Genomic DNA, 16,865 nt, shown 5'->3' with positions numbered 1-16,865 from the left:
TGTATCAGAAATAATGCAAGCCAGAAGACAATGGAAAATTTCTTCAGAATAACGTAATAAAAAGATATCCATAGAATTCTACATCAGTGAAAATATCTTTCAAAAATTGTGGTGAAACAGAAACATTTTCAAATAAACAAAATCTGAGAAAATTCACCACCAGCGAGTCTAAATTATAAGAAATATCAATAATAAAGGAAGTTCTTTAAGCTGAAAGAAAATGATACAAGTCAGAAACTCAGATCTATACAAAGGAGTGAACAGCAATAAAATAGTAAAAATGTGAATAAACATAAAAGGTACTTGTTCTCTCATTTTAATATTTCTTTAAAAGATAATTGACTCACCGTTTCTGGTTCAGAATGTAAGGAGGTAAGAGCTCTTTTTAGATCTGCAATGAGGTGAGGACACAGGGCAAACCACTGCCCCCAATACTGGAGACAGACAGCAAATGCAGGTAATCATAGCTTCTCAGAGACAGACTCACAATTAGAAACCACCATGGGAACTAAGGCTGGGATAGAAAAACCAGAACCATGATTGACAAATTGCTGGAGGCTCAATGTGGACAACTCCAAGATTTAAAAACTCCAGGGGAACCCCACAATTGTGAGATTTACCTCCAAAAGGAGCTCAACCAGGTTTCCTTGTAAATATCAGAGAAAAATCCCTCTTGCTTCCTGAAGGGAGGGGGGAAAAGGAACCATTTTGAAATATGCCAGAGCATTCTGTTCTTCCTAAAAAGGCCTGCCCATGAGAAATTAGTTAACCAGAGTGTAGCCTGCTGAGGTGTTACCAGAGCCTAACTGACCTAGGGGAGGGGAAATACCTGACTCCAATCAGCTCTAGCCTTTCACATGGGATAATGAAAACACCCAACACCAGCCCACTCTAGCCATTCTCTCCCACCTAAGGGAGTAGAAAAAAAAAACAAAACCAAACCTGAGAAACACTTATGAAGTTCACAGTCCAGGACATAAACTCACTGAAAGACCGAGATATACTCACACAATTACAGAATGCTTCTCCCACCACACCTCACCACCACATTACTAAAGGCCTATTTACAGCAATTACTTTTACCTCGTATATCATGTCCAGCTATAAGAAAAATTACAAGGAATACCAAAAGGTAAAAGAACACACTTTGAAGAGATAAGAGAAAGCATCAGAATCAGACATGGAAGGAATGTTGGAATTATCAGACTGTGAGTTTAAAACAAATATGATTAGTATGCTACGAGCTCTAATTCATAAAGTGGACAGCAGGTGAGACAGATGGGCAATGTAAGCTGGGAGATAGAAACCCTAAGGGGGAAAAAAAGGAAATGCTAGAGATTTTTTAAAAACATGGACACAGAAATGAAGAAAGCCTTTGATAGGCTCATTAGTACACTGGACACAGCTGAGGAAGGAATCGTTGAGATTGAGTATATTTCATTGGAAATATCCAAAACTAAAAAACACAGAGAATAAAGACAAAACACAGGGACTTCCCTGGTGGTCCAGTGGTTAAGACTCCACGCTTCCACTCCAAGCTCTTCCAGCTTCGATCCCTGCTCAGGGAACTAAGATCCCACAAGCCACACAGTGCAGACAAAAAAAAAAAAAAGACTGAAAAAACAGAAAATCCAAAGACTGTGGGACAACTACAAAAAGTGTAACATACGCATAAAAGGGAATATCAGAAGGAGAAGAAAAAGAGAATGGAACAGAAAAAATATTTGAAACAACAGTGACTGAGAAGTTTCCCAAGTTAATGTCTGACACCAAACCACAAATCCAGGAAGGTCAGAGAATACCAAGCAGGATAAATGCCCCCAAATCTACACCTAGACATATCATTTTCAAAGCACAGAAAAATCAAAGATAAAGGAAGAAATCATGAAAGAAGCCAGAGGGAAAAAATACCTACTTACAGAGGACCAAAGATAAGAATTACATCTGACTGCTCTCAAAAACCATGCAAGCAAGCAAGAGTATAATAAAATATTAAAGTATTGAGAGACAAATGCCATCAACCTAGAATTCAGCATCGTGCAAAATGATCCTTCAAAAGTGAAGAAGAAATAAAGATTTCATCAATCAAACAAAAACTGAGGGAATTTGTCGTTAACAGACCTTCCTTGCAAAAAATATTAAAAGAAGTTCTTTAGAAAGAAGGAAAATAATATAGGTCAGAAATTTAGATCCACACAAAGATAAAGAAAGGAAAAATATCAAAAAAGGAATAAGTGAAGTTAAAATATAAACTTTATTTTTCTTAATTGATCTTACAGGTAAGTTTGTTCAAAAAATAATAGCAACAATGTATTTGATTATGCATGCTTATGTATATATAATACATGTATATGTATATGTGTATATGTGCTTATTTATGCTAATATAAAAGTGAAATAAATGACAGCAATAATACAAGGAACAGAGGGGAGGAATTGGGATTATTTTGTTATTTTAAGGTACATTACCCATGAAATGGTATAGTGTTATTTAGTAAATGGTTAAGAGACTTACTTGGATTAGTTGTAAATGCATATTGCAAAATCTAGGGCATCCACTAAAAAAATTTTTTTAAGATGTATAACTGATATGTTTTAAAAGGAGAGAAAATTAAACCCTATAAAATTCTCAGTTGAAACCACAAAAGGCAGAAGAACAGTGGAAGGCAAAAATAGGAACAAAGAACCAGGGTAACAAATAGAAAAAAGTAACAAATGTGGTAGACATTAATCCATACACATCAATAATCATTTTGAACATTAATGGTTTAAATGCACCAATTACAAGACAGAGATTGTCAGAATGGGTCAAAAACAAGGTACAGCAATATGTTTTCTATAACAAATCCACTTTAAATATAAAGATGCATATAGATTAAAAGTAAATGAATGGAGAAAAATATACCATGCTAACACTAAATCAAAAAAAAGTAGGAGTAGCTAATTAATTTCAGACAGAGCAGACTTCAAAGCAAGGAAGGTTATCAGGGATAAAGAAGGGCATTACATAACAATAAAGGAGTCAATTCTCAAAAAAACATAATAATCCTTAAAAAATATGCACTGAACAACAGAGCATCAAACTACATGAGGCAAAACCTGCTAAAACTGCAAGGAGAAGTAGATTAATCCACAATTATAGTTGGAGACTTCAACACCCTTTTTTCAGAAATGGACAGATCCAGCAGGGAGAAAATCAGTAAGGACATAGTTAAACTAAACATCACCACCAATCAACTGGATATAATGGACACCTATTGACCACTTTATCCAACAAAAGCAGAATACACAGTCTTCTCAAGCTTACATGGAATATTTACCAAGATAACCATGTTCTGGGCCACAAAACACCCCTTAACAAATGTAAAATAACAGAAATTATACAGACTGCTCTCATACCATAATGGAATTAAAACTAGAAATCAATAACAGAAGACACTGGAAAATACCAAAATACCTGGAGACTAAACAACACACTTCTAAACACACAAGGCAAAGAATTCTCAAGAGAAATTTTTAAATATTTTGAACTAAATGAAAATGAAAGCACAACTTATCAAAATTTGTGGATGAAACAAAAGCAGTGCTTAGAGGGATTTATAGCATTGAATGAATGGAGAAAGATCTAAAACTGATCATCTCAGTTTTCACCTACGGAAAAAAAGGGCGAATTAAATCCAAAGTAAACAGAAAAAAATAATAAAAACTAAATCAATAAAATTGAAAACAGGAAATCAGTGAAGAAAATGAACAAAACCAAAAGTTGCTTCTTCTTTAATAAAATTGATAAACTTCTAGCCAGGGTAATTAAGAAAAAGAAAGAAGACAAAACTTACTAACATAAGAAATGAAATAGAGGCCATCAATACTGATCCCATGTACACTAAAAGAAGAATAAAAGAATATTATGAACAACTCTATGTCCACAAATTTGATAAACTAGATGAAATGGACCAATTCCTTGAAAGACACAGCCTGCCAAAACTCACACAAGAATAGACTATCTGAATAGGCCTACAGCTATTAAAGAAATTTAATCAATAAATAGTAACCTTCCAATATAGAAAGCACAAGGCCCAGATGGGTTCCCTGGTGAATTCTCCCAAATATTTAAGGAAGAAATTATACCAATTCTCTACAATCTCTTTCAGAAGCAGAAGGAATATTTCCTAACTCATTCTATGAGAGAAGCATCACCCTAATACAAAAACCAAAGACATTACAAGAAAGGAAATCTACAGACCAATATTTCTCATGGATATCAATGCAAAAACCCTCAACAAAATATTAGCAAATCAAATCTAACAATATATAAAAAAAATTCTACACCATGACCAACTGGGGTCTATCTCATGTATGCAAGGTTCGCTATTTGAAAATCAGTTAATGTAATCCATCACATCAACAGGCTAAAGAAAAAAATCGTATATTCATATCAATAAAAGCAGGAAAATCACTAGAAAAAATCCAGTACCCATTCATGATAAAAAAAAAACAAACCTCTCAGTAAACTTGGAATAGAGGGAAATTTCTTCAACTTGATAAAGAATATCTACAAAGAACCTACATCTAACACCATACTTATTGGTGAGAAACTCAAAACTTTCCCACTGAGATCAGGTACAAGGCAACGATGTCCCCTCTCACCACTCCTTTTCAACATTGTACTGGAGTCCTAGCTAATGCAATAAGACATGAGGAAATTAAATGTGTACATATTGGGAAGGAGGAAATAAAACTATCTTTATCATATATGTAAAAAATCCAAAGAATGAACAAAAAACTGTTTTTAATAGGTGATTATTAAAAGGTTGAAGGATACAAGGTTAATATAGAAAAGTCCATTGCTTTCCTATATACCATCAATAAACAAGTGTAAATTGAAATTAACCCAATAGCATTTACATCGGGTTACATTAACCCAATACCAAAAAAGAAAGAAAGGAAGGAAGGAAGCAAGGAAGGAAGGAAGGAAGGAAGGGAGGGAGGGAGGGAGGAGGGAGGGAGGAGGGAGGGAAGAAAGAAAGAAAGAAAGGGAAAGTAAGTCAGGTATAAATCTAACAAAATATGTACAAGATCTATATGAGCAAAACTACAAAACCTAGATGAATAAAATCAAATAATTAAATAAATAGATATTCCACACTCATGAATAGAAAGACCCAATACTGTCAAAATGTTAGTTCTTCCAAGTTGATGTATAGATTCAATGCAATCCCAGTCAAAATCCCAGAAACTTTTTGTGTGGATATCAACTAACTGATTCTAAAGTTTATACGAAGATGCTAAAGACCCAGAATAGCCAATAAAATTTTGAAAGTTAAGAATAAAATTGGAAGACTGACACTATTTGATTTCAAGACTTACTATGAAGCTACAGTAATCAAGACAGTGGTATTGGCAAAAAAACAAATAGATCAATGGAACAGAATAGAGAGCCCAAAATAGACCCACATAAATATTGTCAAATGATATTTGACAAAGAAGCAAAGGCAATACAATGGAACAAAGATAGTCTTTTCATCAAACTGTGCTGGAACAACTGAACATCCACATGCAAAAAAAAAAAAACAAACTCAATCTGGACACAGACTTTACACACTACACAAAAATTAAGTCCAAATTGATCATAGACCCAAATGTAAGCAAAAAACTGCAAAACTCCTAGAAGATAACATAGGAGAAAACCTACATGGCCTTGAGTATGACAATGGCTTTTCAGACGCAACACCAAAGCACAATATTTGAAAGAAATAATTGATAAGCAGGCTTCATTAAAATTAGAAACTTCTGCTCTGTACAACACAATATCAAGATAGTGAGGAGATAAGCCAAAAGCTAGAGAAAATATTTGCAAAACATATGTCTGAAAAAGAACTTGTATGCAAAATATACAAAGAACCCTTAAAACTCAACAACAAGAAAACAAACAGTACAATTAAAAAATGGGTCAAAGATTTACTAGACACCTCATCATAGAAGATATACAGGTAGAAAATAAGCATATGAAAAGATGCTCCACATCCAAAGGCATCAGAGAAATGCAAATCAAAACAACAATGAATTACGACTACACATCTATTAGAATGGCCAAAATCTAGAACACTGACCACACTGAGTGCTGGTGAGGATGTGGGGCAATAGAAACTCTCATTAACCTGTTGATGGGAATTCAAAATGGTACAGTCACTTTGGAAGACAGCTCTCAACAAAAGTAACATACTTTTACCATGAAATCCAGCAATCATGCTTCTTGGTATTTACCCAAAGGAATTGAAAACCTGTATCTACACAAAAACCTGCACACAAGGACTTCCCTGGTGGTCCAGTGGTAGAGAACCCGCCTTCCAACGCAGGGGACGCGGGTTCAATCCCTGGTCGGGGAACTAAGATTCCACATGCCGCGGAGCAACTAAACCTGTGCACCGCAACTACAGAGCTCGCACGTCTCAACTAGAGAGCCTGCGCACCGCAAACTACAGAGACCACACGCACTGGAGCCGCGTGCTACAACTACAGAGCTCACGACCCCTGGAGCCAGCAAGTCACAACTAGAGAGAAGCCCACACGCCACAACGAAGAGCCTGCATGCCACAACTAAGACCTGAAGCTGCCAAAAAAATAAATTAAATAAATAAATTAAATAAATAAATATTTTAAAAAAGAATTTAAAAATTCAGATCATTAATAAAGAAAAACAAACAAAACAAACAAACAAACAAAAACCTACACACAGATATTTATAGCAGCTTTATTTGTAATCCCAAAACTTTGAACCAACCAAGATGTCCTTCAGTAGATGAATGGTGAACTGGGCTGATCCAGACAATGGACTATTATTCAGTGCAGAAAAGAAATGAGCTATCAAGCTGGAAAAGACACAGGGAATGTAAATGCATATTACAAGCGAAAGAAGCCAATCTGAAAAGGCTGCATATTGTATGACTCCAATTATATGATATCCTGAAAAAGGAAAAACTATGGAGACAGTAAAAAAGATCAGTGTTGAGGGGGCTGGGGTGGGAGGGATGAATAGGAGAATCTCAGAGAATTTTTAGGGCAATAAAAATACTCTGTATGATACTATAATGATAGATTATACATTTCATTATACATTTGTCCCAAACCATAGATTGTATACCACCAAAAGTGAACCCTATGGTATACTATGGACTTTGTGATAGTGATGTGTCAATGTAGGTTCATCAATTGTAACAAATGTCCCACTCTGGTGAGGGATGTTGATAATGGTGGATTCTATGCATGTGTTAGGGCAGAGCGTGTATGAGAAATTTCTGTACCTTCCTCTTAATTTTGTTGTGAACCTAATACTGCTCTAAAAAATAAAGTTAAAGAAGATTGACTGTTTAAAGCAAAAATAATAGTAATGTTTTATTGAGTTTGTAACATTTGTAGAAATAATATATAGGACAATAATAACACAAAAGACAGGAGGGAAAATGGAAACATACAGTTTATATTTCTTACTGAACACATAAATTGATACATTCTCTTAAGATACACTGTGATCTTAAGTGTGCATATCAAAACTCCTAGGTCAACCTTTAAAAACTTAAACCGATATTGCTAATAAGCCTATAGGGGAGATACAATGAAATGCTAAATTATTCAATCCAAAAGAATGCCGGGAAAGGGTAAAAGGACCAAGGAGCATTATGGGAGGGCAACAAATAGCAAGATTATAGAATTAAATAAGAAATACAAATGGTCTAAATGCACCAATTAGAAGCAAAGATTGTTAGACTGGGTTAAAAAGCAAGACTTGAGTCTTCCAATTTCAGCTCTGAGTGTAAAGTGCTTGAAAGTAATCACTCCCATTCTTACGACCAAAAAGAAAAAATTTGAACAAAGTGAAAATCAATGGCTTTTGTTGGACCCATCAGAGAACTGAGGTCACAGGGCAAACCACCACTCAGAAGTGGGAGAGACAGGAGAATACAGAGTCCCAGCTGAGATCTGCTTACTTGGAGCAAGAGTCACTGGAATAATGACTGGTGGAAATACTTATATGGTCACTGTGACAAGCTGCAGAGAGTGTGGACAGCATGAGAGAGAGAAACTGCTGGGGACTGCATTCTTGAGGGGGGGGGCACAACTGAGTGGATTTTATCTCTAGTCCCACCAGACTCTCACCTTGAAGAGCCAAAAAAAATTCCCCTCCTGTCTCAGGTAGGAAGAGGGGAAGAAAAGAAGCCTGAAATACTCTCAGAGCATCTTCACAACAAAGGCCAGCTCAGCAGGGGGAAGACTCTATCAGACCTGTACTTCAGCTAGGAGGGAGAACAATTACCAAACTTCAGCACCCTCCATCCTTCCTGTCTCACTTAAGTGGGGGGAAAAGGGAGGAACTTAAGAAGCACTTGTAAAGGCCACAGCCCAGGGACACAGGTGCACTAAAAACCTAAGATTTAATCAAAAGATTATAGAACGCTTCCCTCATCCACACCTTACTACCACGTCAAGAGGGCTACGATATAACACTGGTGGATTACAGCTGAAAGAGCTGCAAGGCACAGACTATATTTAGGAAGTAGTTCCTAGAGAAATCCAAAGACAAGATGAAAGATAAAAACAAGGACACTAGAGGAGTTTGAAGCCTCTGGAACTTATATCGATAGCAAACACTGAACACAATTCAACTCATAGATTAACATGAAACTTCACACTAAAGGCCTATTTGGTTCAGTGATTATCACCAGTTACATCATGTTGGGCTTTCATCATGTTGGGCAACTGAAAGGCAAGAAAAAAATACGGCCAAACTATATGCTGGCGACATATACCCCCGTTTAAGTATAAAGACACAAATAAAAATAAAAGGATGGGAAAAGAGATATTATACAAATACTAATATAAGAAAACTGGGGTGACTATGTTACTAGGAGACAAAGTAGACTTCAGGACAAGGAATAATCCCGGGAAAAAGAGGGACATTTTGTAATGATAAAACTCTCAGTTCATCAATATGACATAAAAAAAAATGTATGCTCTTAATAACAGAGCATCAAATTATGTGTAGGAAAAAACTGAGATAACTGAAAGAAGAAATGAAAATTCACAATTAATTCGAGATTTTAATATTACTTTCTCAGTAATGGAGAGAACAAGTACACAGAAAATCACTAAAGAGCAAAATTAGAATTACACTGGACTTTTCTTCAGAAACTATGGAAGCAAGAAGAGACTAGAGTGAAATTTTTTAAAGTGTGGAAAGGAAAATATCGACATAGAATCCTGTATCCAGTAAAGTTATCCTGCAAAAGTGAAGTAGAAATACTTTCTCAAACAAGCAAAAATTTAGGGAGTTTGTCACCAGTAGACTTGCCTTGAAAGAAATGTTAAAAATAAGTTCTTCAGAGAGAAGGAAAAGGATATAGAACAGAAACTCAAATCTACAAAAAAGAAAAAGCATAAGAAAAGGAATAGAGGAAGGTAAAATAAAATATTTTATTTTTGTTATTCTCAACTGAACTAACATAAAATAATAGCAACAATGAATTCAGTGAGTTTATTTATGGAAAAGTGAAGTGAATGGCAGCAATATTTTAAGGGGCAGGATGGGAGAACTGAGAATGCTCTGTTATAAAGTACCTGCACTCCCCATGAAACAATATCATGTTATTTGAAAATGGACTTGGATTTGTTGCAAATGTATATTGAAAACTCTGGGGCAGCGACTAAAACATGTTTTTTAAAAAGGAGTATAATTAATATGCTAAGAGAGGAGAGAAAATGGAATCATATAAAATGCTCAATTAAAACTATGGAATGGGCTTCCCTGGTGGCGCAGTGGTTGAGAATCTGCCTGCTAATGCAGGGGACACGGGTTCGAGCCCTGGTCTAGGAAGATCCCACATGCCGCGGAGCAACTGGGCCCGTGAGCCACAACTACTGAGCCTGCACATCTGGAGCCTGTGCGCCACAACTACTGAGCCTGCACATCTGGAGCCTGTGCTCCACAACAAGAGAGGCCACGAGAGTGAGAGGCCCGCGCACCGCAATGAAGAGTGGCCCCCGCTCGCCGCAACTAGAGGAAGCCCTCGCACAGAAACGAAGACCCAACACAGCCAAATAAATAAATATAAATAAATAAATAAATAATAATTTTTAAAAAAACCAAAAAACTATGGAATGCAGAAAAAGAGTGGAAGACAAAAAAAGAAACAAAAAAACAAGGGCAATGAATAAAAATGAATTAAAAATAGCAACAAACATGATAGATATTAACCCAACTTCTGTGTTCTGAATGTTCGTGTCCTCCCAAAATTCATAGGTTGAAATTCTTCCTAACCCCCAAGTTGACCCTTGAACAACATGGGTTTGAATTGTGCATGTTCACTTACACATGGATTTTTTTTTCAATAAATATGTACTACAGCACTATGCAATCAGTGGTTGGTTGAATCCTCAGATGCAGAACTGCAGATATAGAGAGCTGATTGTAAAGTTATACCAGGATTTTCAACTGTGCAGGGGTCGATGCCCCTAACCCCCAAGTTCTGTTCTTCAAGGGTTAACTGTATTAGGACATGGGCCTTTGGGAGGTGCTTAGATCATGAGGGTTGAGCCTTTGTGAATGGGATTAGTACATTATAAAAGAGTCTCCAGAGAGCTCCCTCACTCTTTCCACCATGTGAGGGCACAGCAAGAAGGGTCTGGCTATGAACCAGGAAGAGGATCGTCACCAGAACATGACCATGCTGGAACCTTGATCTCTGACTCCCAGCCTCCAGAGCTGTGAGCCATAAACTTCTCTTGTTTTTAAGCCACCCAGCCTGTAGTATTTTGTCATAGCAGCTTGAATGGACTAAGACACGAACTATATCAATAATCACTTTAAACATCAATGGTCTAAACACACCAATTAAAAGACAGAAATTGTCAGAGTGGATAAAAACAAGACCCACTATAAGTTGTCTACAAGAAACCCACTTTAAATATAAAGACTCCGATAGATTAAAAGTAAAAGGATGGAGAAAGTTACACAATGCTGATACATCAAAGGAAAGCTGAAGTAGCTATATTAGTTTCAGACCAAGCAGACTTCAGAGCAAGGAAAATGATCAGAGATTTTAAAAAAAGGGCACTGGATAATGATAAAGGGGTCAATTCTCCAAGAAGACATAACAACACTTGACAGATTAAAGAGAAATAGATTAATCCACTGTTATAGTTGGAAACTTCAACACCATTCTATCTGTAATGGACAGACCCAGCAGGCAGAAAATCAGTAATGACAGAGTTGAAGTGAACAGAACTATCAATCAACTGGATCTTATTGATATCTATAGAATACGTCATCCAACAACAGCAGAATACTCATTCTTCTCATGGAAAGTTCAGCAAGATAGATCAAATTCTAGGTCATAAAACATACCTCAACAAGTTTAAAAGAATAAAAATAATAAAATATGCTCTCAGACCACAATGGGATTAAACTAGAAATCTGTAACAGAAAGACACTGGAAAATCTCAAAATACTGGAGACTAAACAACACACTTCTGAGCAACACATGAATCAAAGAATAAATCTCAAGAGCTATTAATAAATATTCTGAACTAAATGAAAATGAAAATACAACTTATTAAATTTTGTGAAATGCAGTGAAAGCAGTGCTTAGAGGAGACTTTTTAGCATTTAATGTATATCTTAGAAAAGAAGATCTAAGATCAATAATCCCAGTTTTTACCTTAGGAAACTAGGAAAAGAAGAACAAAGTAAGCAGAAGAAACGAAATAATAAAAACTAGGCAGAAATCAATAAAATTGAAAACAGGAAATTAGTAGAGAAAATTAGCAAAACCAAAAGCAGCTTCTTTGAAAAGACCAAAAAAATTGATTAACTTCTAGCCAAGGTAATTAAGAAAAAGAGAAACACAAATTACTAACATCAGAAATGAAATAGAGGCTATCACTACTGATCCCATGGACATTCAAATGACATAGTAAAGGAATATTATGAATGCCTCTATTCCCACAAATTCAATAACCTAGATGCAATAGACCAATTCTTTGAATATATATTTTACCAAAACTCACGCAAGAAGAAATAGATAATCTCAATAGGCTTGTATCTATGAAAGAAATAGAATCAGTAAATAATAACCTTCTAAACAGAACGTACCAGACCCAGATGAGTTCACTAATGAATTCGACCAAACATTTAAGGAACAAATTATACCAATTCTCTACAGTCTCTTTCAGAAGACACAGCAGAGGGAATACCTCCTAACTGATTCTATGAGGCCAGCGTTACCCTAGTAAAAAAAACAGAGAAAGACATTCCAAGAAAAGAAAACTACAGAACAATCTGTATTATACAAATCTGATAATACAGATTTATAATCATGAACATAGATGGAAAATTCTCAACAAAATATTAGCAAATCAAACCCAACAATGAATAAAAAGAAGTATACACCATGACCAACTGGGATATTCCAGAATGCAATACTGTTTCAGCATTTGAAAATCACTTAAGGTAATACATCATATTAACAGGTTAAAAAGAAAAATCTTACGATCATATTAACAGATGCAATAAAATCATTTGAAAAAAAATCCAATACCCAGTCATGATAAAAACTCTCAGTAAACTAGTAATAGAGGGGAACATCCTCAATTTGATAAAGAGTAAGTACAGAAAATAAAACAGCTAACATCAGACTTAATGGTGAGAAAATAGACGCTTTCCTGCTAAGATGAGGCAAAAGGCAAGGTCCCTTCTCACTACTTCTTTTCAACACTGTACAGAAGTCCTAGCTAAGGCAATATGACAGCAAAGGAAATAAAAGTTACACAGACTAGAACTGAAGAAAGAAAACTTTGAAGATGACATGATCACGTATGCAAAAATCTGAAAGAATAAATAAAAGCTTTCTGGGACTAATAAACAATTACAGCAAGTTTGCAGTATACAAAGTTAATATACAAAAGTCATTGCTTTCTCATATACCAACAATGAACAACTGGAATTTGATATTAAAAAAACCAATGCCTAAAGCAGAAACTAACACACCATTGTGAAGCAATTATACTCCAATAAAGATGTCCAAAAAAATAAATAAATAAAATAAAAATTAAAAAAAAAAAAAAGGAACAGCAGCAGGCAATAAGCCCAAAAGACAACTTAGGTAACTAGATTACTTAGGGCCTGGTAGACATGCGTGACAACTCTGTTCTCTGTGTGACGAAATCTGTTGTAAAATTTGAGTGGAAAATGATGTGATCTGATAAATGTTTTCCAAAAAAAAAAACCAATGCCATTCACATTAGCACCAAGAAAACCCCACAAAGAAATACTTAGGTATAAATCCAATAAGATATGTTCAAGATCTATATGAGGAAAACAACAAAACTCTAATGAAAGGAATAAAAGATATAAATAAATGGAAGGCTAGTGCATGTTCATGAATAGGAAGACCAATAGTGTTAAATTGTTAGTTCTTCCCAACTTGATCTAAAGGTTCAACACAATCTCAATCAAAATCCCAGCAAGCTATTTTGTGAATATTGACAATCTTGTTCTAAAGTTTATTGGAAGAGGCAAAAGATACAGAACAGCCAACTTAATATTTAAGGAGAAGAGGAAAGTCAAAGGACTTCAATATCTACGATGGAGCTACAGTAATCAAGGCAGTATTGTACGGATGGGAGAATAAACAAACAGACAAATGAATAGAATAAAAAGCCCAGAAATACACCCCACAAATGTAGTCAACTGATCTTTGACAAAGGAGCAAAGACAATTCAATGCAGAAAAATAGTTTTGAACAAATCGTGTTGGAACAACTGGGCATACACATGCAAACAAATAAATCTACATGTGTACTTACATCCTTCAAAAATTAACTCAAAATGGGTCACAGGCCTAAATGTAAACCACAAAACTAAAAAATTCCTAGAAGATAACATAGGAGGTAACATAGATGACCTTGGATATGATGATGACTTTTCAGACACAACAACAAAAGCGCAATCTATGAAAGAAAAAAATCAGCAAGTTGCACTTCACTAAAATTAAAACTTCTGGTCTATGAGAGACACTGTGCAGTGAGAAGAAAAAACAGACTGATAGAATATATTTGCAAAATATATATCTGATAGAGGACTTGTATCCAAAACATAGAAAGAACTGCTGAAACTCAACAATTAAGAAAAAATGAAAAACGGGCAAGAGATCTGAAGAGACACCTCCGCAAAGAAGGTGTACCAATAAGATATGGAGAAGTAAGCTGTAGCACATCCTGACAATGGGACATTATTCATCAATTAAAAAGAAAGGAGCTCTCAAGCCATGAAAAGATGCAGAGGAAATGTAAATGAATGTTACCAAGTGCAAGAAGTCAATCTGAAAAGGTTACATACTGTATGATTCCAATTCCATGACATTCTGGAAAAGACAAAAACTATGGAGACAGTCAAAAGGTCAGTTGTTGGCAGGGGTTTGGAGGGAGGAAAGGAGGGACGAATAGGTGGAACACAGAGGGTTTCTAGGGCAGTGAGACTATTCTGTATGACACTGTGATGGTGGACACATGACCTTAAGCCCTTGTCAGAACCTCAGAATGCACACCACCAAGAGCAAGTCCTCATGTGAACTCTGGACTTTGGTTAATAATGATGTACCAAGACAGGCAGGTCAATTGTAACTGCTGTGCAGACCACACTGATGCAAGATGGAAACCACAGGGACACTGTGAGCCGGAGAGAGGGAGTGTGTGGGAACTCTGTACTTTCCGATCAATGTTTCAGGAAACTCGAAACTGCTCTAAAAATGTGAAGTCTACTAATTAAAGAGAAAAAGCCTCAAAGGTTCATCCCCAGCCCCAGGCCTGGCATTCAAGACCCCACACAACCCTGGCCCAGCCCGACACTGGCTTGTGGCCCCTACTGCGGCCACACAGAGAACGGGTCCTGCCACAAGTGGCACTGTCTATGACTGTCCCTGAAGGAAGGTCTGCACCCGCCCCTGGTCCTGGGGGTGTCCAAGAAGGAAGTGGTGAAGACAGCAGGAAGAGGGCCTCCCCTGACCTGGTTCTCCCTGGGCTGCATCCCCTGGGGCCCCTTTCTTATCTCCTCTCCCTGAGGTTACTTTCTTTCTTATCTCCTCTCCCTGAGGTTACTTTCTCAGTCCCAGCGACAGGCAGCCAGGAGGTGGGTGCTTCTCGTGTGCTACTTTCCCAAGCAACTTCTAGAAGGTGATGTTTCAATGCCTCTTTGCTATTTCTGTTAGTAACGTACCCACCTGCCCAGGTGGCTGGGGGCGCGGGAAGCCGTCCTGCAGCGACACATGGCCGTGCGTCTGGGTATTGCTCACCAGGTCCCTGTGTGTGCGCGTGTGCCTGTATGTGAAGGCGTGTTCTGTGCACCCACAAAGTGTGCCCTTTGTCTCCCTGCCCGGGTGTGCGTGGGTGCACGTCTCCCCGTGAGGGTGGCTGTGCCCTTGAGGTGTGTCTCCTTTGACCCGGCTGCACTGTCCCTGGTCTGCCTGTGAGTGGCCTCCCGAGCCTTGTCGCAGCTCTACTCCTGTTCGCTTTTTAAAATTTAAGAAGACAAGCTAATTTTATAAATGGATAAAAGGTTTTTTACAGACCATTAACAAAAGAAGATACGCACATGGCTGATGGCAGGCAGAAAGATACTCAGCATCGTGAGTCCCATGTGAAGGGCGAGTGGAGAACCCCAGGGGGACACCAGGACAGGAAACCACACGCTGGCGAGGACGCGGGCAAACTGGCACCATCCACACAAAACAAAACCGAAAAACACGTACGTGGCGGCTGTACGTGGAAAATGGTACAACCAGTTTGGAAAGCAGTTTGAGAATGTCTTAATAGTTAAGCATACACTTATCCTGTGGCCCAGAAACTCCACGTATAAGATATTTACCCAAGAGAAATGAAAATACATGTCCATAAAATAACATACCCATATAAGTGGTATCATATGATATTTGTCTTTCTCTTTCTGACTTCACATAGTATGATCTGATTGTCTCCAGGTCCATCCACGTTGCTGCAAATGGCAATATTTCATTCCTTCTTATGGCTGAGCAGTATTCCATTGTGTGTATACCACATCTTCTTTATCTATTTATCTGTCTAAAAAAATGAGACAAATGAACATATTTACAAAACAGAAACAGACTCACAGACATAGAAAACAACCTTGTGGTTACCAAAGGGGAAGTGGGGGAGGGATAAATTAGGAGTTTGGGATTAACAGGTACACACCACTATATATGAAATATAGGTATATATAAAATATACTTACTGTATAATACAGGAAACCATATTCAACATCTTGTAATAGCCTATAATGGAAAAGAATCTGAAAAATAATATATATATGTCTGTATAATGAATCACTTTGCTATACACCTGAAACATTGTAAATCAACTATACTTCAATAAAATTTTTTTAAAGTGAAAAAAAATAACACACCCAAATACTCAAAGCACAACTATTCATAATAGCCCCAAACTGGAAATAACCTGAATGTCCACTAACAGGTGAATGGATAAACAAATGATGGCATCTCCATCATTTTATTGCTACACTTAGCAATAAAATAAAAAAACTACTTATACACGCAGTGAAATGGACGCATATCAAAAATACTATGCTGAATGTAATAAACCAGACCTGAAAGCCTGCACTGTGTAAGAGTCCATCTTTTCTGTGAAAAGATGGAATCCTACACAATGTAGAGGCGGAGGAGGAGATGGGCAACAAGGAGGAGAACTTTGGGGGGAAAACGTTCTATCTTGATTGTGGCAGTAGCTACCACAGGTCACATTTGTCACACCTTATGGAACTGTCCCTTAATAAAATTAAGGAACA

General features: G+C 36.9%; 1 long non-coding RNA gene across 1 annotated transcript in view; it reads right to left on the bottom strand.

Annotated features, from left to right (window-relative positions):
• The window catches only part of LOC309626317, a 61,752-nt gene extending 45,522 nt beyond the window's left edge, over positions 1 to 16,230 (bottom strand). The window contains exon 1 of the long non-coding RNA XR_014243114.1: positions 15,639 to 16,230. This is a non-coding gene — a long non-coding RNA (uncharacterized lncRNA). The remainder of the gene's footprint in view (positions 1 to 15,638) is intronic.
• Between the last annotated feature and the right edge of the window lie 635 nt (positions 16,231 to 16,865).

Source organism: Balaenoptera borealis (assembly GCF_965194805.1).
Source record: "Balaenoptera borealis genome assembly, chromosome: 3".
Classification (NCBI taxonomy): domain Eukaryota; kingdom Metazoa; phylum Chordata; class Mammalia; order Artiodactyla; family Balaenopteridae; genus Balaenoptera; species Balaenoptera borealis.
This window is presented reverse-complemented; position numbering and strand designations above follow the sequence as displayed.